Source organism: Vulpes lagopus, chromosome X, assembly GCF_018345385.1.
Source record: "Vulpes lagopus strain Blue_001 chromosome X, ASM1834538v1, whole genome shotgun sequence".
Lineage (NCBI taxonomy): Eukaryota > Metazoa > Chordata > Mammalia > Carnivora > Canidae > Vulpes > Vulpes lagopus.
In genome coordinates this window covers 13937160-13964503 of record NC_054848.1, presented here as the reverse complement: position 1 = coordinate 13964503, position 27344 = coordinate 13937160, and the positions used below count along the sequence as shown (strand labels likewise).

At 48.2% G+C, this 27344-nt stretch overlaps 1 protein-coding gene across 10 annotated transcripts in view; it reads left to right on the top strand.

Moving 5' to 3' along the window:
• The window catches only part of RAI2 (retinoic acid induced 2), a 397647-nt gene that overhangs the window by 325457 nt on the left and 44846 nt on the right, over positions 1-27344 (top strand). For 3 of the 10 annotated variants that reach the window (XM_041741697.1, XM_041741696.1, XM_041741688.1), the window contains exon 1: positions 11862-12236. The exons of 6 other annotated variants lie outside the window; for them this stretch is intronic. The gene's annotated coding sequence lies outside the window, so the exon portion shown is untranslated. Of the gene's footprint in view, positions 1-11459; positions 11657-11861; positions 12237-27344 lie in introns of those variants that run through there. One more of the 10 variants, XM_041741694.1, reaches the window with a different exon arrangement.

Sequence of the window (27344 nt, the reverse complement as noted above, 5' to 3'; positions counted from 1 at the left end):
GATCAGACCCTGAGCCAAAGGCAGACGCTCAACCCCTGAGCCACCCAGGCGTCCCAGAAAACACATTTAACAAGATTAAACACTCATTCATGATCAAAAAGAACTCTCAGTGTTTTCTTCTTTCCTAAGATTGCTTTGGCTATTCGGGGGCTTCTGCAGTTGTATAAGAATATGAGGATGATTTCTTCTATTTCTATGAGAAACGCCATTGGAATTTTGATAGGGATTACATTGAATTTTTAATTTACTTTAGGTAGTATTGGACATTTTAATAATATTAGCTCTTCCAGTGCAAGAACACAGGAGATCTCTCCATTAACTTGTATCTTCATTGATTTATTTTCATTGTTGTATTACAGTTTTCAATGTACAGAACTTTCACCTCCTTGGTGAAATTTACTCCAAAGTATTTTATTCCTTTTGATACTATTGGAACTGGGATGCCCCCCTACCAGCTTCTTTTTCAGATAGTGTATTGTTACTTTACAGAAACACAGCTGGTTTGTGTATATTGATTTCGTATCTTATGACTTGACTAAATTTGTTTATTAGTTCTAACAGTTTTTGGTGGAGTCTAGAGTTTTTTCTTTTTTAAAGTTTTTTTTATTTTTTTATATTTATTTTTTTTTGTTTTTTTAAAGGTTTTTTAAAAAATAGATTTTATTTACTGTATTTTTATTTTTTAAAAGATTCTATTTATTTATTAATGAGAGACAGAGAGGCTGGGCAGAAACATAGGCAGAGGGAGAAGCAGGGTCCTTGTGGGGAGCCTGATATAAGACTCAATCCTAGGGCCCTGGGATCACGTCCTGAGCCAAAGGCAGACACTCAACCACTGAGCCACCCAGGCATACCGATTTTATTTATTTTAGAAAGAGGGAGAGAACATGAGCAGGGGGAAGGGCAGAGAAAGAGAGAGAATCTCAAGCAGACTCTGCTGAGCATAGGCCCGACATGGGGCCTGACCCCACAACCATGAGATCATCACCTGAGCTGAAATCAAGAGTTGGATGCTTCACCAACTGTGCCACCCAGGAGTCCCTAGGGTTTTTTTCTATATAACATCATGTCATCTGCAAAGAGACAATCTAGTATCTTCTTTTTGAGTTGTGATGCCTTTTATTTCTTTTTCTTACCCAATTGCTCTAGTTAGGACTTCCAGTACTCTGTTGAATATAAGTGAAGAGAGTAGGCACCCTTGTGTTATTTCTAGTCTTAGAGGAAAAACTCTTAGCTTTTTACTGTTGTGTATGATATTAGCTATGGACTTGTCATTTATGGCCTTTATTATGTTAAGGTGTATTCTTTCTATACCTCATCTATTGAGAGATTTTTATCGTGAAAGGATGTTGAATTTTTTCAAATGCTTTTTTCTACATCTACTGAGATGATCATATGGTTTTTAGCCTTCATTCTGATAATGTGGTGCATCATGCTTATTGATTTCTGTATGTTGAATCATCTTTGCACCCAAGAGATAAATGAAATCACAAAAGACCCCAAATAGCCAAAACAATCTTGAGCAAGAAGAACAAAACTGGAGGCATCACACTTCCTAGTTTCAAATTATATTTCAAAGCTATAGTAATCAAAACACTATGATACTGGCATAAAAACAGACACATAGATCAGTGGAACATACAGATGGCTCCAAAATAAACCCACACACATATATAGTCAACTAATCTTTTTGACAAGGGCACCTAGAATACACAATAGGGGAAGAATAGTCTCTTCAATAAATGGTGTTGGGAAAACTGGATATACACACATAAAAGAATGAAATTGGACCCTTATTTTATGCCATACACAAAAAGTAACTCAAAATGGATTAAAAATTTAAATGCAAGACCTGAAGCTAAAACTCCTAAAAGAAAACATGGAGAAAAAGCTCCTTGACATTGGTCTTGGCCATGATTTTTTTATATGACATTGAAAGCACAAGCAACAAAAGCAAACATAAACAAGTGGGACTGCATCTAACTAAAAAGTTTTTAGGCAGCAAAGGAAACAATGAACAAAATGAAAAGGCAACATAGAGAATGAGAAAAAATATTTGCAAACCATGTATCTGAGGTATAGAAGAGGCTAATATCCAAAATATATAAGGAACTCATTATAAGTCAATAGCAAAAAAACACAAATAATACAATTAAAAATGGGCAAAGGACCTGAATAGATATTTTTCCAAAGAAGACATACAAGTAGCCAACAGGTACATGAAAAAGTGGTCAACAGAACTAATCATCAGGGAAATGCAAATCAAAAGCAGAATGAGATATCATTTCACCTATTAAGACAGCTATTATGAAAAAGACAAGAATAAAAAATGTTGAGAGTGTGAGGAGAGACCCTTTGTGTGCTGCTGGTGGGAATGTAAACTGGTACAGCCCTCATGGAAAACAATATGGAGGCTCCTCCAAAAAATTAAAAGTAGAGGGGCACCTGGGTGGCTCAGTCAGTTAAGCATCTGACTCGATCTTAGCTCAGGTCTTGATCTCAGGGTCATAGGTTCAGGCCCCTCATTGGGCTCCATGCTGGACATGGAGCCTACTTTAAAAAAAATAATTAAAAATAGAGCTCCCATATAATCCAGGAGTCCTACTTTTGGGATTTGTTTGTTGCTGTTGTGACTTGCATTTACATTGTATTAAATAAAGGACACATACACACAAATAAGATGCAAATACTATTATTTAATTAATAAGTGTGTGAAAGCAATAAACGGATGAGGTATACAAGTATACCTTAGGTATACAAGTAGAAAGCACAAAAATGGACTACCTCTCTAGTAATCAGTGAAATCTAGTTTAAAACAAAATAAGACAAATATTTTGGCCTATGCTGGGCCCAAATGATTTACTCGTAAAGCAAGTACTCTCAGAGCTCATACTTAGTGGAATATCGTTTTTAAAATCAGTTTGGCAGCATGTAAATGTTTCTGTGTCTGCCCCAGAAATATTACAGCTGTGTATTTATTCTGAGAAATAATTATTAATGGGAACATTGATATACACAAAGAAACTAATTGCAGTGCTCGTTACAATAGCAGAATTTGGAAGTAGCCCACACTTCCAATAGTAGGGGAAAAGCTAAGTATATGGTGATGAATGTACTTGATAAAACCGTTCACTGAACCATTGAAAATGTCTGTTTTGATTATGAAATATTATCAGAATGCTATGGGAAATGCTTATTGGTTGAAGATATTAAGAAACAAGAGCGGGAGTAAAATCATATGTAATATTATTTCTGATGGGTAAGTGCTGTAAAGAGAAAAACTTGAAGGGAATATACAGATCATCGAGAGGGGTTATGAGTGAATGTTTATACTGACGATAGAATAGCCTGTTACACTTATATATAATTTTTAATGAATGTTACAATGAAAAAATCATTTTAAAAGAATAAAGTATATGTAACCTAAAGTATTTCTGTATTATGATTTTTTTCTAAAGCAATACTGTCATTTTCAAAAGGTCACCTTATTTGTAAAATGTTCTTCAAAAAAGCAAAAACAATCACTATAAATCTCTAATGAAGATACATCTAAGGAGAAGGAGTGAAGGAGGTAGTGGAGGATGGTGGTAGTCTGCAACTTATGCAAATGCTCTTGCCAAGTTTGGGGGCATTCCCTGTAAGGTGGAATGTCCGTGACTGAGAAACCAGCTCTGTCCCATGCAGACAGCAACGTGGCCATCACAGACTGGTGGGAAATTCTTTAGTGAGTGGGACCAGGTGGTGGAGCTGAATGTTCGGTGGAAGGCATGAGAGCCAAGCAGAGAAGCAGACCCTGAAGTCTGATCCTAGGGCTGAGGCCAGTGTGGGAGGGGGTCACGGAGAGGATGACTGGGGAGTGCTGTGACTCAACTTGGTGGCTGAGCGACGCCTTGGGAACACAAGGAGCTTGGACGGGAGATCCTGTGTCATGTCCCACCCGACACACTGCTGGTCTGGTTCCGAAATTGGGCAGGCATAATTGTAGGGTTGAAGAGCATGAGAGGAGTCACCTGCGAGGGGCCGAGGTGGGCAGGGGCTGACACTGAGCAATCTCCCAGGAGCCTGGATGTGGACCTGGCACAGAGAGGCCACAAATGCAAAGGACAGCAAGGAAAGCTGCCAGCCATCCTGGCAAGAGAGATTTCACTCTTGTTCTCTTTTCCTCCTTCTCTGAAATTGTTCTGCTCATAAAATTCTAGATTTTGAGAAATTCTAGCTGCTGAAGACAGCATGATTAAAGCCCCTTCTATATTATACACGCTGCCCTGTTCCCAAATGAAGGACCTCGTCAACCTGTTTCACCTCTTGAACTTATAGCAACAGAAACTTTGTCAGTGATGTTGGAGAGACTTGCCATATGTGAACTGGACACACCCAACAGGCCGCCCCCACTGGAGGGTTACGGGAGCGGGCGATCACCTGGGGGCGGGGACCATTTGTGACATTGCCGGCCACCTTCTGGTTTGTTTGTAAACAGCGTGCTAGCTGGGTCGGGTAGGTTGGATCTAGGAGGGAGGTAATCACTCCCAACAACCCACGGGTTTGCTGGCTGAGAAAGCCCTCCGTAGCTCTTCTTCCAAGAGACAATGGCAGAGATAGACCCTTGCTGTCACCACAGCGCCGGGACAGGGGACGGTGGTTTCAGGCCAGCGGGGATATTTAGGGGTGGCTGCTTGCTGTCTCCTTTAACATGAACACTGCCGCCGTGGAGTGTCTCCGCAGTTATTTGTTATGATTGCTTTGGACGATAGTCTGATTGTCGATGTCCGTCACCCAGGGCAACTTGAAGAGTTTCCCCTTCTTACTGAGAGATCGATCTGGTTCATTATTTGAATACATTTTTAAGAAAGGAAAGGTAAGTCTGACACCTGGAGAGAGAAGAGGACTTGGCTTGTGTAAAGCTGTGTGTGTGTGTGTGTGTGTGTGTGTGTGTGTGTGTGCTGAACATCATTTTCCCCGTCGGAAGGCTGGGTCGTGTGGGGTCATCTCTGAGCCTGCCTGTTCTTGGTCCTTCACGTGCCGGTATTTCAAACACCCTCGTGTTATACTTGGCATTGTTTTCCCATCCAGCAAAATAATTTAGCTCTCCAAAACCAAATCTGAGTCTATTTTCCTCTTAATCAAAATCCACTACCTATTAATTCATGCCCCATGACTCCAGGTCTCTTTCCCAGCTTTAATTTTTGTTTCTGGTCCCCTTTTGCTGATAAACATGCACTCTTCTTTGTCTCATGCAGCCCGGCTCCTCCTTTAGCTTGTACGGAGCTCCCCACTAATGTGGACAAACCCTGATAGCCTCAGGTGACAGTCACATGGCTCCAAACCCAGTCTGGCCACCTGCTTCCTCCACATGGAAAAGGAAGGTTGTAAGGCTCGTACTAGGTAAGGGGTATTGAAGCCCCTTGGGCATAAGAGACCAAAGCACAATGTGAGGGGAGGGAATCGTGATTAGCCATCGCTTACTGAAGGCGTCTTACCTAGAGAGAAGGAAGGTGGGTTCTGTGGGAGATGTAGGCCATGCCCCCCTCCCCATGATGACAGTCAGGTCACAAAGTTGGGACTTCATGGGGAAGACAGCTAGAGAGAGCAGAGCAAAACCACTCAGAGCACTGAGAGAGCCAGAGATAGAACTAAGCTCTCCTGCCCCTGGCCCCTGGGCACAGGACTCTGAGCCCTTCGTTGAGGCAGGAGCGGGCCTGGGAGGCGCTGCTGGGATGAGAACCACCACGTACGGGGCAGCCCTTCCAACTTGGGCAGAGCTGTGGGCTTCAACTGTCTTCTTATTTATACTTGTCCTTAAAGTCAGATGACAATATCAATTGCTCACCTACTTCCTCTCTCCGCTTGTTTTTGTCACACCTCTTGATTCCAGGATGGCCCCTACCCCATCTGGGACGAAGCAAAACAAAACAAAATTAAAACAATTCTGTAACTGCACGTATGTCTTAGGATGCTTTCAATCGCAAGCAATGGAGATCTGACTCCAAGAAGCTGAGGCTATGAGACAGTGTAGTAACCTATACAACCGGGACTGCGAGTTCAGGCGGCTCCAGAAGTGGTTAGTTGCTCCAGCTGTTCAGTAACATCATCAGAGTTTTAGGCTCTTTCTCTGCCTTTGTTGTGCCACCTTGAGCACCAGCTGCCTCCTAGGCCTGGCTCCTAGCATCATCATGACCATTCATCCTGCTCCGGTGGGAAGACCCAGTTTATGCCTTTTGCCCTGACCATGAGTCATGGCAACCCATTCACTCTCGGCAGTGTCCCAGGGTGGATGATCAGATATATGATCACCTGCATTATGTTTTTGTTGCCACTTGCAAATGTGGTTCCATTATCTACAGTCCATTGGGTCAGGGAGAGTGGCTTTCCTGGAAGAGTCAGAACTCACCCATAGGGCCCCAAGCAGATCTCTCCTCTCGTCTGTTTGGTCCACATTATAGAAGGAGGGATGCCATTTGCCTCGGATCAAGTGGTCCCCACCCTAAAGCTAGGCTCAGATCCAAGGCATATCGTTCCATGGAGAGGGATGGACACCTGAACAACATTAGGGTTCTCTTCGGAAAGAGGAATGCAGACTGGAGCGGCCACAAGCAAAATCCTTTAAAATGGGCCTGCTTCTTATTCCTGACAGTTTCTCAAAATCCTCTGAGGTCAAATGCTCTCCTGATTGTGAGGCTAGATTATGAGAGACTTCAGTGCAGAGCAAGGACAGTACTTTATTACTCTGTGTGTTTCAGCGTGTACTTTTCCTCCTGCGAAGTCACAACTGTTTGCCATGTGCTTGTGGGATACCTATCTGAAGAACCAGCTGGCATATCCTTTGATCTGGTCTTCGCTAAAATTGGCAGAGACTTCATATGAATGTACTGTACCCTTCGGATAAAATCAAGACATAATACAATTCATATAAAATCTTCAAGTGAAGTTTCCATGCAGACCACGTTAAAGGTCTCGGTTCTATCAAATAGTGGCAACCTTTGTCTTACCCCGTGGCCTTTGAATGTTCCTCAGGTAGAAAAGTCTTTCTTACTGGACTGTTTCTCTGAATGCTTTCCATCTTCTTCCCCCAAGCCTGGGTTTCATTTCAATCCTCTGCTTTAATTACCCCTTGCACATTTTTTTTCTTCAGCATTTGCCCCCTTGCATTGTGATCATGTTTTCAGATGCCTGCCTCACTCGATCACTTATAGTGGTAAATACTATTGACCACTAATTTTTTTTAAAGGCTCTCAATTTTAAATACATGATTCAAATTTAGTAAGATATAGATTCCCTAAGAATTTTTTGAAAGCAATGGGCCCTTTTCCCCAGACACATTCACACCCATGAGTCACAACCCCAGGGCTTCCTGGCACTCCTTAGAGAAACCCACCGTGATGTTTATGCAGATCATGTCAAATCATATCGGCATTACTACAGGGTGATGGACTCAGCCACCGACTCAAGTCACATATGTCTTCCACAGAGCTTAATACTCAGTGGTTCAGCCAGCATACGGGACCCAACAACTCCCAAATTTAGGTCTTCAGCTTAGATCTTGACCTTCTGCTCCTGCACATACCTACTGGACTTGTCTATGTGGTTACCCAGAGGGCACTTCCCACTCAGGAGGCCCTAACCAGAACTCCCTGGAGCAGACACAGATGGTGCTCCACCCACGTCCCCTGGACGCTACCATCCTAGTGTGTTCCACAGACATCCAGCTGCCGGTATCTTCTCTCTCTACCTGAGAAAGACTCTCTGCCTATGCTAGGTGGCAGGCCAGAACTGCCAGAAAACCAGCATTCCCTGGGCAGCCCTCAACCAGCTTCCTCTTTGTGGGACTGTTCTGAAGTGGGTGTTTTGTATCATATCCAAGAGTTTGCCCATGGAATTAACCTCCACAGTGGTAACTGGCCTTGATAACGTATCCCCATTGGCTGCCATCCCTCTGTCTGCCTCCCCCACTCCCCTACCAGTGTCTCCCTTCACCTTCCAAATCAACTTTCTGCACTTGAATCCTTGTCTCAGGATCTGCTTCTGGGGGAACATACAGCATTCATCATCGCCAGTCCCAAATCTGCTTCTCTCCCTAGGACCTCTATTGCAGTGACCACACCCCAGCCCACGCTGTCACCAATTCTGAAAGCCTGGTGCCAGGGACCCTAACTCCTCCTGTTTCCTCCATCATTGAATCCTTTCAGTTCTGCAGCCTGAGTAGAACTTGACTCAAGTTCTTACTCTTCATCTCTGCTGGTACTACCTTGAGTCAAACTCTGATAATTGCCACAGCCTCTCTCACCTGGTCTTCCTGCTACCGACCTTACTCCCTCCAGTTGGCCCTTCACACCCACCAGCAGAGTGTGCATTCCTCAACCCAACTCTTTCTTGGTTCACCCCCTTGCTTAAAGTCTTCATTGGCTCCCCGTTGACTACCAAAAAAAAGCTCCTTTAAACGACAGATCGGGGACCTCGGCTGCCCCCCAGCCTCCTCCACCTCCACCCCTGCTATTCTTCACAGCCTCTGTTCCAGTCCCACAAAATATCTGCAGCCTCCAGAATGTGCTGTGCATCTGAGCTTTGGTGCCTGCTGTTCCTTTCATTTGTAATGTCTTTCCCTTACTTTGAAAAACTCCTATTTATTTCTCAATGCTCTGCTCTTGTCACCATCTCCGTGCAGTCCTTTCTGACTGCTCTGCCCCAAGCCATTCTCGACTCTTTCCATCATGAGGCTAGCCCCACTCCTTTGGGGGTTCACTAAGTCCATGTGACAACTTCTCATGCACCGTATAGTGTCACAGTGCATCATTAACAGTTCATTTATTAGCCTCTGAGCTCCTTGGGGTCAGCAACCCTATGTTAACCATCTCTCTAACTGCAGCCCTTAGCTCAGTGACTGGCATACAACAGGTGCTTAATAGATGTTGATTGGATAAATAAAGGAATCATCCATCTGGCAAGTATGTGAAAACTAGATTATGAGGAGATGCTGTATTAGAAAAGCAAGATATAGATAAAAGAATCAGATCTGACCTGGGAAGTTTCTCGAGTCCTTACTTAAAATCCCCAATCCTTAAAATCAGAGGTCTCAAAAATCACCGTGGGCAGCCCTGGAAGATTTTTTGGGCTCTTTCCTGCTATTTGGGCATATCCTTTCTTCCCTCCATTTTCTTGGGCATCCCTTTAACCGTATGAATACAATTCTTCCATATTAATGTCTTAGTTCTGTCCCAGACATCTCCTCCCCACTCCAGACCTGCTCTATAATTATGGACTTCTCTTTTTTCCGTCTCTCTGCAAGGGCAGTCGCGATGAAAATACAGAAGGGTGCCACTGTACACTTCTGTGGGACCATAATGCCTGTTTATTATGCATTAATCTGAATCAATATAGTCTTTCCTGAAAACATAAGCTCCTCAAAGGGCAGCAAATATGAATCACAACTGCCAGCGAGGATCAAACATTAACCCAGGGTTGTGATGAGGCCAACAAAAGAAATAGGCTAGTAATTGCCTTCCAGGATATCAATCCCTACCTTATACACACATACCCCCTCAGCACACACAAAACCTTTATGGATCTTTCATCCATGAACTTGCCCAATTATAATTGCCCAGCTGTGTCTTTAGTTGTATTCTGGCTAGGTCCTGGCAACAGAGACCTCACATACCTGTTCCAAGGATTCGGGACCGTCATGAGATCTCTAGAGGAAGTCTTTGGCTACTGGAAGGGCTGAAGACACATTCACAGACATATTTCCACAGGTATCATTAATGACTCGAAGCTGATTTAAGACCTCAAGAGCCTGACCAAAACAAGTAGGAACCGGTACTTTCTGCTGATATTCATTATTATCAACTCTTAAACTTGTACTGTGTGTCTTTCTGCCTCTATGTCAACTCGGTACTTCTTAATTTAACTGGGGTTTTTTTTCCCCAAAAGAGGAAATTCAGTATCAAGGAATGGTACCTTCAAGATTGTGTCTTTCTTAGGAACAGTAGGCACAGTGCCCGGAGCCCACAATACTTTTAGGAGCCCATAGAAATGTTTTCATTTCTTTTAAAATCAAAAGAAAAGATGATCTTCTAGGTCGAAGAAAATGTATTAGCGTGTAATATTAATATATTTGTCTTTACACCAATGCAATCGTAAAATGTAACTTGTAGGTTTTTTTTTTTTAATGGAGGAGGGAACCCACAAAGGCAAAAGCGTCCACACAAGTCATATGTGGCCCTGGTCTCTACCACATCATGCTTGCAACACAACAAAGTTAGAATAGAACCTCTGAGCCACCAGTTCAGGTTCCCATAGCAATTATAAACTTGCCAGGCTGCCCTCTATGTCTTTCACATTGTGTGTGGCCACCCCAAATTCTTTTTTTTAAATAAATTTTTATTTATTTATGATAGTCACACACAGAGAGAGAGAGGCAGAGACACAGGCAGAGGGAGAAGCAGGTTCCATGCACCGGGAGCCTGACGTGGGATTTGATCCCGGGTCTTCAGCATCGCGCCCTGGGCCAAAGGCAGGCGCCAAACCGCTGTGCCACCCAGGGATCCCCCACCCCAAATTCTACAAGAGGGAAGTCATGGTTACTAGTCGTGGTGTTGGGATGGAGGATTGATCATGCAAAGGAGACCTAGAATTAGACTGCTCTCTGCTCTGATTGAAGTAACTTCAGCTCTGCCGTTCTCTCAAATATGTTCGTCCTGTTTTTATTTCCAGAAAAAAAAAAAAAACTACATCTGTAGGGATTCCTTAACCCAGTGCAGTTGCTTCTTTTGCTCTCTTAAAATATTTATAGGATTTAGGGTTTTTATTTTATTTTCAAACGGTCACTAGTGCTGCTAATACCTATTCCGTATTTACTGGCTAGCAACCATGTATTCAGTCATCTCTGCAACTGCAGGTTTTAGCCTCGGTGTCTGGCAAACACCAGGTGCTTAAGAAATGTTAGATTAATAAACAAAAACACCTCTCAGGCAAGTTTGTGGAAATTAGATTACGTCTGTGGGCTCGTTTTGTCTTTAATAATGTGACACCTCGTGAGAAGGACCTTGTGCCTGTATCACAGTGGCATTTTAGGGGGTGATCGCGAGCCCTCTCCGGCCCTCCCGCCTCCATCAGCCAGCCACTTCCTCCCTCCTGGGCTCTGGTCTCGCTCTTCTTCATCCTGGGGCGTGGAAGGGTCCCCGGCCTGCCGGTGGGCAGCAGGATCCCCAGCCCCCCCCCCCCGGGGTCCAGCACCCCCTCCCCGGCCCGCGCCTCGGGCGCCCCTTCCTCCTGCCACCGTGCACCGCCCCCAGCCACGCCCTCCCCGTGGGCGCGATCACCTGTCCCTCCTCCGCCGCCGCCTCCTCGGGTACCCTCTCGCCCCCCTCCTGCTCCCCCTCCTCCGCCACCTCCCCCAAGCCCTCCCCTTCCCCGCCTCCTCCCACCCCTTGGTGTATATAGTAAAGGCCGGGCGCCGCACGCAGACACACACTCGCCCGGACACAGGCGCGCACACACTCACGCACAACCGGCAGCAGCGGCGACAGCGGCTCGGTGACAGCGGCGACGGCGGCTCCCACCGCTGCGCACCCCCTTCAGGCGGCGGGCGGCGAGGCCAGGCCGGAGAGTTCCCGCACCCGCGACCACCCCGTGGCTTCCTGGAGGCGGCGGCCGCGATTGCGAGGTAGCCGCCGCGGCGCCCCAGTGCGGGCCGGGGTCCCCCCGCCCGCCCGCCCCGCGCGGACCTGCCGCCGGGACGCAGGGGGCGCGCCGGGCTGGGCGCGCCTGGCGGGGCCCGGCGCCCGGGGAGGGGCCTGCTCCCGTGGGCAGGACGGCGCCCGGAGGCCGGGGCCAGCTGGGAGGGCCGGGCGGGGGCGGGGACGCGGGCCGCGGCCGCCACCCGTGCGGCGTCCCCGGGCCCCGCTCCCGCTCCCGGCGCCGCGCACTGGCTGGCGGGGCCGGAGAGGCGGCGCCGGCCGGCGGGGCGGGGGCCCCGAAGTGGGTTTCGGGCCGCCACGGGCGCTGGCACCGGCACAGAGGGCGGCGCGCGGCGGACTCCGCGCCCGGGCACCGCACCGGGCCGCCCGCGGCTCTGCCGCTCTGCCCCGGCCCGGAGAAGCCGGCGCCTTCCAGGCCCTTCGAAAGATGGATTCTGTTGACGTATCCGGCGGCCCTGGCGAGCCGGGTGGAAAGTTGGGTTTTGCCAGATCGCGCCGGGCTCGTCTTTGTGACGCTCGGCCGGCCCCGCATCGCCCCGAAGCCGGGTGAGTGTGCGTCGGCGTCCCGGAGCCTCCGAGCCCCCCGGCGCCCGAGCCGGCCCGGCCGCACCGGCTCGGGCTTTCTGCCATGTTAGGCACCGGGCGCCGTTCTCGCAGCTTCTGGCGTGCGCTTCGGCGGCGCCCTTCGCTGCGGAGGGACTTCCCGCTTCGCTCCGCGCCGGCGTTTTCGGGGTTGGGGTTGTGCTCTGCGTGTTTGCCTGTTCGCCGTGAAAGCCCGACTATTGTTCGGAAGCCCCGCCTGGGTGGGGAAATGGCACCCCCACACTTGCCGGCGAGGGGTCGAGATGTTGCCAAACAGCTGCTGCTTTGTGTCTCCCTATCAGGAGTCCCCGGAGTGGGTTTGGGGCACGGCGGACGGATGCACCGGGCGGCGGGGCACGGACGAGGAAGGTGGCTCGGGACGAGCGGATTGTCACCCACCCGGTGGCGGGCGGTCGGCCTCCCTTGCGGCCTGCCAAACTTTTATGAATATTCCTTTTGTGGCAGGGGAAAGCGTAATGAATTCAGCCCAGTTTTCCAGGGAGAAGCAACCCGGCTTTAACAATGCTTTGAGAACTTAATCAATGAGAAAGGCAGGGGAGGAGGAGGAGGAGGAGGAGGAGGAGGAGGAGGAGGAGGAGGAGGAGGAGCTGACACCATGTCGGGGATGTGGCTGCTTCTCGCAGACTCAGGTAGGGGAGAGGTGGGCAGGGCCGAGCGCAGCTCCTGGGTGGCCGAGTTCGGGGAACTGTCCGTAGCTCTCACCTGAGCCCGCTGCAGCCGCCCAACCCCCCATCGTGCCCCCATCTCACGCTCTACCCAGCCCCTGGCGGTGGGGCTCGAGGGGCGCCTTGCGGCCGGCCCCCCTCATCTGGCGTTTTTAAGGATGTGTAAATATTTTGCTGAGCATAAGTGACATCAACAGAATGATATTCCGCAGAGCCCGGGTGTGCAGCGATGATAAATAGATACGGCCAAACAAAGTTTTGATAACCGCGGGTTCTCATGGCTCGCTCTGTTTCATTTGGGTCTTTGTTTTTGTTGCTTTAGCATTATCTCTCATCCTCTGGTGTGATCCCTTTATTTAGCTGCTTTTGGAAGCTTCTCTTTAGAACACAGAGAAAAGCAGCCAGCAGGGAGAAAACAATTCTTAGCCTTGCATGCATCTCGCAAGGTTGTTTTTTTTTTTTTGTGCTTTTCCCAGGGAACCTTTCCCAGTGTTGTCTAGGTGGCTCTCTTCCCCCTTTTGAGTCTTCAGGATCGTTTGTTGATTGATCAAGAGACTTACTTAACGGTAACTTTGAAAATGTGTTGTGATGTGCTTTTGTTACAGGGGAGGGGTGGCGGTGTGGGAGGGCGCTAGTGGAGAGGCTAGTGTGTGGGAGCCACTGGCCAGGGCACCATTATGCCCCCACCCGCTGTTTCATCATTTGCGTTTTCTTCTCAAAGAGGAACACGGGCAGCTGTGCCACTTTCAGAAGTCGGGGGTGGGCTGGAAGGCACGGAATCATAAACCGGGTGGCATCCCAATTTCTCTGCTCCTTAGAAGCCCTCGGAGGCCACCCACCCATCCCGGAATCCCCTCCCCCCCAGAAATATCCTACAAATGGCCACTTGTGTCTCATCGTGACTGATGCCCACTAGAGGCATTCCAAGGCAGCCCAGGCACGGGGAGCCAAGTCAGACTGAACTTGGGGTACTTGGCCGCTTTGGCACGAGCCCATGGAACCATGGGGGGTCCTTTATCATGCAAAGAAGCACCACACTTCCAGCTGTTGAGGTTTGGCCTCAGGAGAACCTGCCCATCTCAGGAAAAAATGAGGAAACAGCTTTCCAGGTGAGGCCAGTTGCCAGTGTAAGAACTTGGTTGGTGGGCAGTTGGGTAGGAACTGTAAAATAAATAAAAAGTCTTGTAGCCAGAAAACAGCCTCTGAGACAGGGCCTCTGAAAAGCAAGCAAGAAAAAGAAGATGTAAGAGGTGTGTGACGAAGTGTTGCTGGGAGTGCTGTAGCACTAGGAGAACAGATTCGGCTCTAGCTACAGCCCCCCGAAAAGCTAGATAGGACTGGCCTCCCCACGTCCCTCCCATCCTGAATGGAGGTATCCTGTACGTGGCAAGCTCCACACGTGGCATGCTCTCAATCTACAATAAGAAAATAGCAAGTGTGTGTTCTCTGGCTCCTTCCCTAACCTTCGATTCGGGGGAGAAGAGAATAGTGGAGGGACATAAATTGGGAAAGGAATTACCATTTGTCGTTGCCCTCTGTCTGCCAAACACTTCACATGTGGGAAACCACGATGTGATGGAGGCATTATTTTATAGATAAGGAATCTTCCAGTCGCGTGTCTGAGTCCAGACTTCGGTGGTTATGAATTAAAGGGGCAACCTGTCCCTCTAACCCCTCTTCCAAGTCTCTTATTTATTTCTCCCAAAGGCCAGAGCCCTCAGCCCCTACACATTCACAAAATATGGTCCCTAACTTGGGGAGGCGGGGAGCCTACCGGTGAGGCAGCCTAGTCACCCAGGGTACATGCTTATGTGCCAAGTAGATAGACCCCAGGTAGTCGCAGACTATTTCAGATGGAACCACAATGCCTCGTCATCTTGGGATTTCCAACACCCAACTGTTGCTTGATAAATAAGAGATGAGTGACTAAGTGATGGAGCTGATGGAGTGAATGGTGGTAGGGCGGCAGCTGTAAGTCATTGTCAAGGGATGCTCGGCAGGGAGAAATCCAGAGATTTTTGTATTTTCTTGGAGATTTGGAGTTCCTGGTGTCATGCTCTGTTTCTAGCTTGGGGTAGGTCCAAGGCGACAAGTTCATGTGATATGGGCGAGAGCATTCCCGTTTTTATAGATGAGGAAACTGAGCTAAGACAGGTTAAATAATTAGCCCGAGGTCTGTGGTAGGACCAAAGGATGGCTAAAGTATATCTGACCCTTAACTATCTCTAGCATAAATACACTCTCAATAAAAATGAGATGACGTCTTCCCACACAAATGCATCCTGTAAGCAAGTGCCTTAGCCCCTTTCCAACCAGATGGTAGCCTTTAACCCGCTAGAAACTCTGGAGCCGCTGGAAGAACCAGGATTTGAATCCACGTATGATTCTCTTGCCTCCCTGATCAGAATATGCGGGGGAACCTCAGAGAATGAGGCTCTCAAGGAAGGGGAAAGATGGCTAATTGTACTCTCTCTCCCCTGCACAAAAGCCTGTGTGGGATTCTGAATTAAGCCTGGTACGGGGATCAGGGCGCCATCCTTGCTATAGAGTTGGCTGCTCTTGTCTTTGGAGGATGCCTCTGATTACCACTTCTCCCTCCCACCTGTTCATCTGCCTGGATCCCCATCATCTCGTTCTTTCTAGACTCAAGGCATCTCCTCTGTAGCTCCAAATTTTTTCATGAGCCTCTTGAGCCTACTGCTCTCCTGTGTTCTGATGGCGGCCGGTGAGGAGGTGATTTTGGTGGTTGCATTTGTACTTCTGGATTTTGCACATGACCCTCCTTCTCCCTCCAGCCAAGAACACACGCACAGACACACATACGTGCGCAAACGCAGGCGCATGTAATTTGATCATGTTTCTTTATCTGCTTCACCAAATTAGATTGCAAACCCAGAATTGTTATTGAAAGAACGTACGTGACTTTGGTGATCTTCTGTCCCAGCCCCTGCCTTGGACAGACCAGAAAAGCTAAGATGGAGGTGGCTCAACCAGCAGATGCCTTGAGTAATGATTATACTCGCTGGCCTGCCCGCTGCTGTGGGGCAGCCCCCCACAATGTAAGCATGGGCCCTGGGCCTCTCATGAAAGCCCATTGGGCTTCTAGAATATCCCAATCCTTGCGATTCCGATTTCTGCTCTAATTCTTTGCTCCAATAATTTGATGGCTCACCCTGCTCTCACCTGTCACTCTTTCTTCCCACAGGTTTTTGGTCTCACGCTGCATTGTCTAACAGAGCCTTTTATGAGGATGGAAATGTCCCATTATCTGCACCATCCCATACAGTAGCCACAAGTCACATGTGGCTATTAGTAATCGGAAGGTGGCCAGTCCAAAGTAGGATGTGCATAAGGATGACATTCGTGCGTGCTTTCTAAGACTTATTAGCACACAGAAAAAAAGAATGCAAAACAGCTCATTAATAATTTTCATATCGATCACACAGTGCAATGATAATATTTTCAATATGTTGGTCAAATAAGCTACAATATTAAAATGAATGTCACCTCTTTCTTTTAATCTTTTTAATGTGTCTACCCGAAACTTTTAAGTGGCACGTTTATTTCTATTAGGCAGCGCTTGTCTAGAGCAAACTAAGCACCAGCCTGTGCCTTCAGCCTCATAGTACCTCTAGATGTTTTAGGGGGCATAAGCACCCTTTGTCTCCATGGCAGGTGAGAGGCATGGGCCGACTCAGTGGCCACAACAGCCTGGCATCAGGCAACTTTGATTTTCGGTGGCTAAGGTGTCTCTTGGAGGGGGGTGCCTGGCCAAGCCTATCCGCGAGCATGTTCGCTCAGTCAAGCTCCCCTGAGGAATGTGGGTTCCCCAGACTTGATGGAGGTGAGAGAGCAAGGCAGGCGTGGGGATGGGCAGGGCCGGCTTGAACACAATGAGCCCTTGCCTCTCCTCCCCTCCACCTCTCCCCACACCAGGCTGGTGTCCTGGTCCACCGGAGAGCTGTGTCTCGCCCGAGCACCTGCTTTTCTCGACGCCTGGTCTAAGAATATCCTTCCTGGGGATTTGTGCTGTGAGAACAGTGTCCCAAGTAGATACCCCAATGGCAACAGTGGGTTATTTGGGGCTGGAGCCAGTCTCAGAAGGAGAAAGGAAAACGAGGATGCACGTAGTTGTTTCCTGACAGCTTGATGGAAACAAGAGCGAGGAGACAGATACCGTTTCTGTGAGAGAGACAGAGTAAATGCAGGGAAGCCAAGCCCCACCTCACACACCCCGGTGCTGCAGATGAGGAAACCTGACGGACGGACAGTTCCTGGGGACGGCCAGGGCTCAGCAGGCACCACGGACCTCCTGGGCCCTTCCCTGGGAGCCGGGCATGGCCCAAGTAGGCGGAAAGAGCTGGAACAGTGAACTTGGGGCTGCGGTGATTTATGGGTCAGGCCCCGTGGCTCTGGCTCCTGAGGGGGCTGCCCCCACAGGGGACCCTTGGCTGACCCCCTTGAGTGCCTCGGAAGGAGCTGGTTTTGTTTCCCATGGCAGAAGCAGACTGTTTACTGGAGCACAGGAAGAATCCGACATTCTGGCGAAAAATAATTCATTAACAGCCAGGGTATTACCAGTTCCCTGGAAAAGCTCCTCCAGCTGCACTGTAGCAACTGTTCTTTTTCAGCAGCAGATTCGGGCCTCGCTGGCAGCCAAGACTGGCTGTGCTTGGGCGTTTTTGTCGTTGTTGTTATTTTTGCTTTTGTGCGTATGGCCACTTCTGCCTTATAATTCAGGGGAAGGCATGGTGGCCGCCGGGGGTCGAAGTGGTGTAGCTGTCACCGTTATGTCCTTCATGGCTCAAGCCTGGAAGCCCTAGGCCGACCCCAGGACCACGCGTCCCTCCTGACCAAAGCCCACCCTGTGCCAGCGGCCTTGTAGAGCCACACAGAGTATTCTAGACCTGCAGGAATTTCAGAGGATCTCAACACCTGCTCTCAAGACCCTCTGGAAGCAATTGGCTGAGGGACCCCCACCCCCAGCCCCGCCCTCCCACAGGCACACAACAGCAGGCCGAAAGTCCTGTCTTGGCTGTATGGGATTCTTTGCTTACTATTAATTGACACAGTGGGGCCAAAGTATATGATTCATCATCCCAGTTTTGAGGGCATTTGGAAAGCCAGGCAGGCGTAGCCAAGAGAATGGGCTGCATGTTTTGCTCACCGAGAAGGATGGAATCTACAGTAAATAAAATGAAATGATTCAGGAAGCTTTTTATGCTGTGGGAAAAAAAAATCTGCTTTAAAAAAAGGTTTTTGTCTGCTTGTTTGTTTTTTAATGCCTCATGTTCAGAAATGCATACCCAGCTAGCAAGAAATGGAAAAGAGTGGCATTTCCTTATTTTTGTTTTTTTTTTTTTAAACTCTAATTGCAGGTTAAGTAAGATACGATGTATTGATCTTGGTTTTGTATGGGACATAACTAGATAATCATTTTATTTTATGGGATATTAATTTCCATCCATTTAGCCTGATGAAATATGCATTTCAAATGCACCCTGTCTACCCCTGCCATCATCATGGTCTCTCTCTCTCTCTCTCTCTCTCTCTTTCTCTCTTTTTTTTTTAGGAAGAGAGAGCAAGGTGGGGAGGGGAAGTGGAGGGGCAGTGAGGGAGAAAGAGAATCCCAAGCAGCCTCCATGCCCAGCATGGAGTCCGACACGGGGCTCAATCTCACAACCCCGAGATCATGACCTGAGCTGAAACCAAGAGTCAGACGCTTAGGGGCGCCTACATGGCTCAGTAGCTTGAGCGTCTGATTCTTGGTTTCAGCCCAGGTCATGATCTCATGGCTGGTGGGATTAAGCCCCATGTCAGTCAGACTCCATGCTCAGTGGGGAGGGTTCTGCTTGAATATTCTCTCCCTCTGTCCCTCCCCCTCAAAAAAATAAATATTTTTGAAGAATGAGTCGGTCACTGAATCAACTGAGCCACCCGGGTGCCCATCTTCACAGTATTTAAGGTTCTTAGGTTCAGACTGAGAACCTATGGCATTTATTTGAAAAGGAACAAACATGTCCTAAGCTAACAAATATGTAAACCAACCTTAGATTTCAAAGAAAACCACGTCTTCTCCCTTTGATGACTGCCAGTGATAGGAATATTAAAGGCTAGGCATATTTGGCTTTATATAGAGCACAGTTTCTCCAGCTTGGCCTTGTTTCTCCACCTTGTTGACATTTTAGGCCAGATTTCTTTTTGTTGGGGTCAGGGGACCTGTGCACTGTAGGATGTTAGTAGCCTCTCTGGCCTCTACCCACTAGATGCCAGTAGCATCACTCCTTGCCACCACAGTTGTGACAACCAAAAATGTCTGCAGACCTCACCAAATGTCCTCTCTGGGACAAGATCGCCCCTGGTTGAGAAACATTGGTCTAGGCCAAGGTTTAATAAGTAATTTGTGGGTTTTGGCAACTTGAACTTGAAATAATAAAAGACACAATTTGTCCCCCCGATTTTTATGTATATTGTTCGGGGGGCGGGCAACGAATTAACAGTTGGAAGTGGGTCATGTGCCTGATTTCACTCTAAGGTTGGTGGAAAAGTCTGTAAGATTGTATAAGCACAAGAGCTCTTTTTTTTTTTTAAGGCAGGCAACTGAATAAGGTATAGGTAATTGGGGGTACACTTGTAATAACTGAGGGCTTTTCTGGCTTTTCATAAAGAGAGCCGGTTTATTCCTCCCCAATTTCTTTTTCATATGCACCCGATTCAGGCATGCCTTCAAAGCCACCAGGCATCTGCGTCTACCCCACCCCCTCTCCACTGTCATTTCTCCTGTAGCATCTTAAGCCTGAGCCAATTAATTTAGCCCTTTGGTGTACTTGGGAGAGCTCTGCGCGTAGCACTGGAATAGACTCATTTCGGATTGGGGCCACCCTTTACCCGCCACTAATTTCTGTGCTTTCCAGTCCTGTTCAGAGAGAGAATGTCAATGGTGGGGAGATGGGGCATTTTTCAAGATTATGGGACCTTCGAATTTAGGTGGTCCTCGCCATCCCTGCCAGTTTTCTCCCTCGCACACACATTTGTTTCCTTGCAGCAGTTCCGCTTGGGGAGCAGAAGTCAGCAGGGCTCCCTCGGGCGGCCCGACCCGGTGCTGCCTGCGGGCACGGCGGCAGGTGCACCGCCAACGCCGCCGTGGGGATGCGGGGACAGGCCCTTAGCCAGCGCCTTTCTGGGGGAGCCCAGAAGGGCTAGAGGGGAAGGCGGGGGGTGGGGTGGGGGGGTAAAGCCCAGAAGGAAGCGCGATGGCCGGGAGGCCCCGAGGGGGACCGGAGAAGTGGGTGCTGTGAGCCGGGCAGGTGCCCCAGGTCAGTGGGCCGCCAGCGTCTGGGCTGGGCTGGGCGCGGGGGCTGGCGCGGCGGCCGCGGCGGCCTAAGGAGCTCCGGGGCTCGGGCTCAGCCGTGCCTGGCGTCCCTGGCGTCCCTGGCGCGTGCCAGCTGTGCCCCGGGGCACCCCGGCCGGCCGGAGGGGGCAGTGAGCTGGGCGCAGGTGACCCGCGCGGCCCTCGTGGCCGGGCCCGGGGGGCGGCTGCGGCCCGGGGAGAGGAAACACGACCGTAAATCTGGGCTTCGGAGGCCAGGGTGGTGGCGCAGAGGCCACCGGGGCCACCGCCGTGTGCCGCAGAAGCAGACAGACAGGTCCAAGTGGTGTGTTGTTCCTCAAAATAATGGCAGTGGCAGTGGCTGTGAAACACATTTAGACCCTTGTCATAAAAATGCAAACAGTCCTCCTGCTATAGGGAAAAGCTAAATAAACTCCATTGCAGCTGTATTAAGTAGAAACAGATTTGAAAATCGGGTGTTTTTTTTCCTGAGACACTTATTTATAGCAGGTTGGGCAAAGGCTGCCACTATCTTTCGCGACTCCGGAAGAGTGTTTTCCAGATGGTCCTTGCTGTTTTTCTCTTTATTAAGCTTAGCTGAACACGGCCTCGCTTGGAAAGGTTCATAGAAACTGGTGTTTGGTTTTTTTTTTTTTTTTTTTTTTTTTTTTTTTCAGATTACGATGGCCATTGATTGGCCAACAGATCAATGGATGGGAATGGATTGGGCCTGTGCTGCTGAATTTCCTTTTGCATTTTAGAAATAGGGAAAATATCGAGGAAAGCTCAAAATAGGGGTGCTCCTCTCTTTGGCTACGTACATCAGAGCTTCGGAAATCATTCGGGGCTACGTTTTCTATTAATTTACATTTGCTTTTCTTTCTAAACTAATGCCCCTCTTTTTGTTAAATCTCTCCAACATCACTGTTTCCTTTCCAACATCTAAACAATGTCCAGATATATTTCAGATTGAGCAATTAGCTCTGGCTACAATTTCCCTTTAGGAAAAAGAAAATCACTAACCCGCTAGACTAAATATGAAATCACTGAATGTGAAAATATCAATCTGAGAGCATTTGTCCTAGGATCCTTTGTGGCTTATCACTTGCATGTTAAGAAGGCTGGACACGCCCGTACCAAGAAACCTCAAGCTTTATTTTTGCTCTTAGGAGCTGGGCAGCTGGATTTGGGGTCATCCAGGCTGATTCTTACAGCCCAAACCACACAGGGGACCGTTCTGGAATGTCCCATAAGCCATTGGTCCCCACAGACCAGACATGGGACAAAATTTCTACCCATTCTCGGTGAAATGAAAGAAAAGTGAAAATGTAGTGAGTTTCTTTTTTAAAGCTAATAAACCTTTTCCATTTCACAGAACTGTCCTTTATTCTAAAATGGCCTTTCCTGCTTCTCTTGGTGTTAGTGTCTCTTTATGAATGGTCAAGATAGTACCTGGCATTTGCAGCTTAACGTCTTTTTTGACAAAGTCAGAAGTTGTCCAATTTCATGTTGGATCCTCCATTTTTTCGAACGTTACTCATCCAGAACGTTAGAATGTCTGGGATTCACCCGGGAGGCCCAAGTAGCTTATGAAGGGAAGCCTTTGTTATGATTCCTAAGCCAGAAAAACCAACCTGAGCAAGAGCCCTGCTCTGAGTTCCCTTACTCGACTCTTCCGACCCATCAGCTGCAGGGAGCTGGCTTTGTCCAGAGCCCACGTGAAGCAGAGTCCTGTCTCCAGAGGACTTGGAAAGGGAAAACTGGCCTCTTGGACATAACATCTGAGCGTGCAGCCTGGGCTCTGGGAGCCTGGACCTTTCATCCCTGATTCTGTTTTCAACTCTGCTGCCAGCTCACATGGGTTCCACCCACCTCCCTCCTCTCCTCAGCCCTGCCCACTGCTCCATGAGCCAGCAGGCCTCAGCAGGTCTCACCCAGGTGTGGCCCTGGTCTCTTTACTGGTCTGCTGTACTCCTGTCCTCGCTCCCCCAGCTGCTCTCCCTCTCGATAAAACTCTCTAGCCTTGTCACCCCAGCTTAAGAACATTCAGTGACTCCCTATTTCCTGATTATTTAAAATAAAACTCCACATATGAAGCCCTCTTGCCTTTTTCCCAGTCCATTCTCCCTGTCGTGACTGGCCTTCAGTCAGGAGAATGCCTCTGGGTTGTATAATTACTCTGGGTTTCATTTGTTTTCTTATATTTGTAAGAGATTTGCAAGAAGGTTACAAGGTCTCTTGGGCATCTTTCTAGATGAAGAACACTGAAGCCTTGAGTCTAATGTAATGGACCATCCCAGGGATCGTGACATTCATGGTTTACAGAAGGGAAGGGAAGAGAAGGAAGAGAGAAAGGGAGAAAGGAAAGAGCAAGCAAAGCAAGTCCCACACAAAATGAGGCTCTCTAGCTTCAAGAATTGTAGCCTGACTGCGGATCCCTTACATACTGCTTCTGGATGAGGAGGCCACTTTTCCGGCCTGCCGACAAGTGGGTATTGCTTCAGGATGGTACTGCTGACTTCTGCTGCTGAAAATAGAGCCACTTCCACAGGCTCTGAAAATTGCAGTTGAAACATAGTGGAAAGAGTCTATCCTAGCCAACGCAGACTGGCCATTCCATTAGGAAATATCTCCATGGTTGCTCATAAAATCATAATAACAACAACATTACCTATCGTTTATCAAGCTTCTGCTATAGGCTGGCCAGTTGTCCCAGGCGATTTACATGTATTATATTTCCAGCTTTGTAACAGCCTTAATAAGATAGACAAATACTATGAGTTTCAATTCATACAGGAGGAGTCAGGCAGGGCTCAGAGAGGGTTAGTAGCTTACACAAGGTCACACAGCCTATAGAGGTAGAACTAGGATTCTCTACAGCCTGGCTCAATAGAACTTCCATTCTACACTAGACGTATACCATGTGGTAAGACACTGGCTGTCCAATATGGTAGCCACTAGCTAGAGGTTGCTGTTGAGTGCTAGAAGTGTGACTAGTGTGGCTGACACCTGACTTTTAAATTTAATTTTTAACTCATTTTCTTTTTAATTTTTTTCTTTAGCATTTTAGGTGTATAGTTAAGTGGTATTAAATATATTCATAATGTTGTGCATTTGTCACCACCATCTATCACCAGAACTCTTTTCATCTTGCAAACTGAGTCTCTGTACCCCATTAAAGGGTAATGCCCCAGGTCCCCTCCCCTCAGTCCCTGGCAACCACCAGGCTACGTTCTTTCTTCTTTCTTTTAAAAAAAAAGTGTCCCCTTTCCCCCCACATCTGAGCCTCTGATAACCACCATTCTACTCTGTTCCTGTGAGTTTGGCTTTTTTTTTTTTTAATTCCACATTTTAAGTGAGATTATGAATGTTTATCTTTCCTTTTTAAAATTCTAAATTTTAGAATTTACACAGGGCCAGTGGCTACTGTAGTGGGCAGCGCAGCTGTAGAGCGTGCTCATTCCACCGCGCCCTTCTGCCCTTCTGCCCTTCTGCTCCCAGCTGTCCGACGTCATCCTCCCAGTCAAACATAGCTCCTCCCTTTCTCAGAGGCCTGCGGACCAGTGTGCATGCGGATCACCTGGAGGGCTTGCTAAACCACACATTCCTGGGACCAACCCCTGGAGCAGGTCGGGAGCGGGGCCCAAGAATTTGCATTTCTAACAATTTCCCTGGTGCTGCTGGTGCCAGGGCATTTGGTTGAACATTATCTGCCTGGGCTTAAGGACTAACTCCTGCATCCTCCAGGGGCGTGGCCTGGGGTTCACTGTTAGCTTCTGGTACACGGAGAGCAGTGGTCGCTGGCTCAGGCGAGTGGGGAGAAGCGTTCTTCCTGCTGCTGCCCTGGAGACCTGGCCCTCCACCAGCCCCAGCTTTATTTGGGCCACAGTTAGGTTTGATCACTCCCTTGGCGATTCTTCTGGAATGCGTTCATTTTAGTTTGGGGCTCCTTGGGAGAGGGGCTGGAGCGCCAGGCGTGGTGAAGGAAGAGGCATGATCTCTAGGAATTATCTGCTGTGACATAAGTCTGGACAGATAAGCCCATTTGTTGTCCAGTCTGCTGTTCTCTGCAATTAAACGCAGCGGAAAAAGTTAACTAGGAACGAAAAAAACAAGGCAGGTGAAGCAGACAGGTAACAGACCCGGGTCCCCCCGCCCTTGTGTCTTCATCCTAAAGTCTGTGTCCCTGTTGGAAGGCAAAGGCCGTTTTCCCTGGGGCAGGATTGGAGGTGAGGGGGTGTGAACGGCCAGGGGGCCCGGAGAGGCCCCCAGAAAGGGGACTGTCCTGTTGGCCACCTTGGCTCTTGATGTAGCTTTCAGCAGTGCTGAGAATTTTTTTTTTTTAAAGGCAGGTATAAAGAAGTAGCTGAGATTACTCATGAAAGTAGCTGTTAGGCTGTTTTTCTTATGAATATTTATAAAATAAAAGAGCAATGTGGAATCACTTTTTGTCTAAGTGTGCACAGATCTTCTGTGTTTTCTCCCATGGAGCCTGTTCTTTTCTCTCACTGTTTTCCCTCTTTGTTTTGTTGTTGTAGTTGTTTCATTTTTGGAGAGTAGGAATCATGTGTCTTTTTTTGTGGCTTGGTCTCAAACCAGCCTTCATTCTCTTGAGCCAGGCGGCACTTCCTAAAGTTCATTTTAATCACCATGTTTGACAACCCAGCCCTCCTTGGCTCCTGGCAATGTGCTCTGTAGCACTTAGATGCTGGTAATATGTTTCATACAAAAAAGTACAAACACACAAATTTCTCCCAGTTTATCTTTTTCCAAAAGCGAGTCTTCAAAGGCGTGAACTCCAGGCCCATTTCTGCTATTATAGGGGTTGTGTCCTGTTAATCGGTGGTGAAATGTCAATTTCCTGATTTGAGTACGTCCGTCATCTCACTTAGCTCTGTGCCATCTCCCCATGAAAGAGTTCGGCAAACCAGAGCTCCCCAGTGGGCCCCACCCCCACCCCTCTTGTCTCTGTCATCACCACTCATCAGGGGTAAGACCCACTTTCCTCCAGTCAACTGGACCTATCCTCAACTCTATTTGGGACATTTAGAACATGAAGCTCTTCATCCTTCATTTGTATGGGATGTTTCTTTCCTTCCTTGAAATCTGTTGCTTGCCTCCATCTGTGTAGTGACCAATGCCAAATGCCCTTTTCCTTTCTTTAAAAAAAAAAAAGATTATTTATTTTAGAGAGAGAGCCTGTGAGCCAGGAGGAGGGGCAGAGGGAGAGGGAGATCGGGAATCTCAAGCAGACTCCACACTGAGTGCAGAGCCCAACACAGGGCTCGATCTCACCACAATCCCGAGCTCACAACCTGAACGGAAACCAAGAGCTGGATGTCCAACCAACGGCACCACCCAGGTGCCCCTGTCCTATTCCATTTTACCACTTGCCGTGGATGGTGTGAAGAACTTCAGGTTTTCCAAGTCCACGATGGAGCTGAAGCACCTGGCCAAGAATCTAATACACATGTTCCCACTTAAACCACACAGGAATGTTTCAGAATAGCTACTTTAATTTGTAGATGAGGAAAGGGAGTTTGTGGATGATGAGCAGAAAAGGTGGGTGGGGCCCAGATGGTAGTGAGTCTTGAGAAAGAACTTGAACTTTATCCTGAACACTTTCATAGAGGCCAGTGACTTTATCTACTCTCTGTGTTTGGTTTTTTGTCCTAGTGGAGAATGAACTGGGGCAGGAGGGAAGGAAGACCCAAAAAAGGGCTCTGTTGCAGTAATCCCAGAGAGCAGTGACCTTGAACTGAAGCAGCATAGCGGTGGAGGCAAGTGCTTGGACTGTAGAAGCTTTTAGGAGACCGGCTATGGGATTGGGTAATGGCTGGTAGGTAGAGTAAATGATGGTAACACACTGGTTTGTGTCGTTTAGGCCCCTTGACGGGCCAGGGAACTTGGGAGAGGGGAGAGATTGGGCATCTGGGGCCTCCCTCCCTTTGCAGTCAGGCGAGTGAGCAGACACTCTTGGCATTGGCCCATGTAATCATCTGAGCCCCAAATTCCGAAGAGAGTGTGTTGAAAACAGTGAATGAGCCAAAAAATGGGGGAGAAAAGGAAAACCTGACAGATACAGTCAACAGCCAGAGCACCTTCAGTCAGCAGCTTTAAATATACTTTCCAAATTCATGTACTTTAAATAGGCCAGAATTTGTAAGCGGTGGGGGGCACAGAGTAATCCCGCCAGTTCACGCCTTGACTGGGCCCAGCTGGAGGAGAAGAGTTGGCTGATGGCCTGCCACCAGGGTGACCAACTGTCCTTCGTTTGCCCAGGATTGAGAGGGTTCTGGAGACATGAGATTCAGCTTTAAAACCTGGGCAGTCCTGGGCAAGCCGGGGTGAGCTGGTCGTTCCATTCGCCAGGGGACGTGTCTTAACACGGGCAGCTGGGCTGGTTGGGGCCAGAGCAGTGACGACTCAGTTCTACCTGGGGACTCGGTGTGGTGATGGTACCACAGAGCAGAAGGGGAGCTTGGGAATGGAAGAGGCCAGAATGTGTCCCAAGCCCTCTCAGATATCTTCTCTGGGTCCAAATGAAAGTCTTATCTTAAAGTAAGAGCCTGGAGACTCCATTCTGCCTTTCTGGAATCTAGTTTGTGCCACATCCTCCTCCTCGTAGCTGCACACCCCCCGCCCCCACCAACCCAGCATTTGGGACTCGCAGGTCCTTAATCGGATGTGGGAATATCTTAAACTGGGTCTGAGGTGGGCAGAACAGTTTCTTTACTTAATACAATCCTACATCCTTGAAATCGTGGTCAGAAAAGACTTTTTTTATTTTAAGAGCAGCAAAATGCAAAATCATTTGTAGCGGTAGACCATTTGGATCTTCATTTGCAAAGGAACTATAGCCCTCCATTATTCATAAGTCTTTTGAAACCAAATGACAAATTTTTTGTCTTCAAAAGCTTCCCTTCCCCACCCCCACCACAAGTATTTCTCTTGCAAAATAAACCTCAGTAAATAAGCAGACAACATGTTGTAAATGGTAGGACAGAGGAACACTTGGAATAGAAAGCTAACGAAATGGATTTTTCCTGTGAAGGC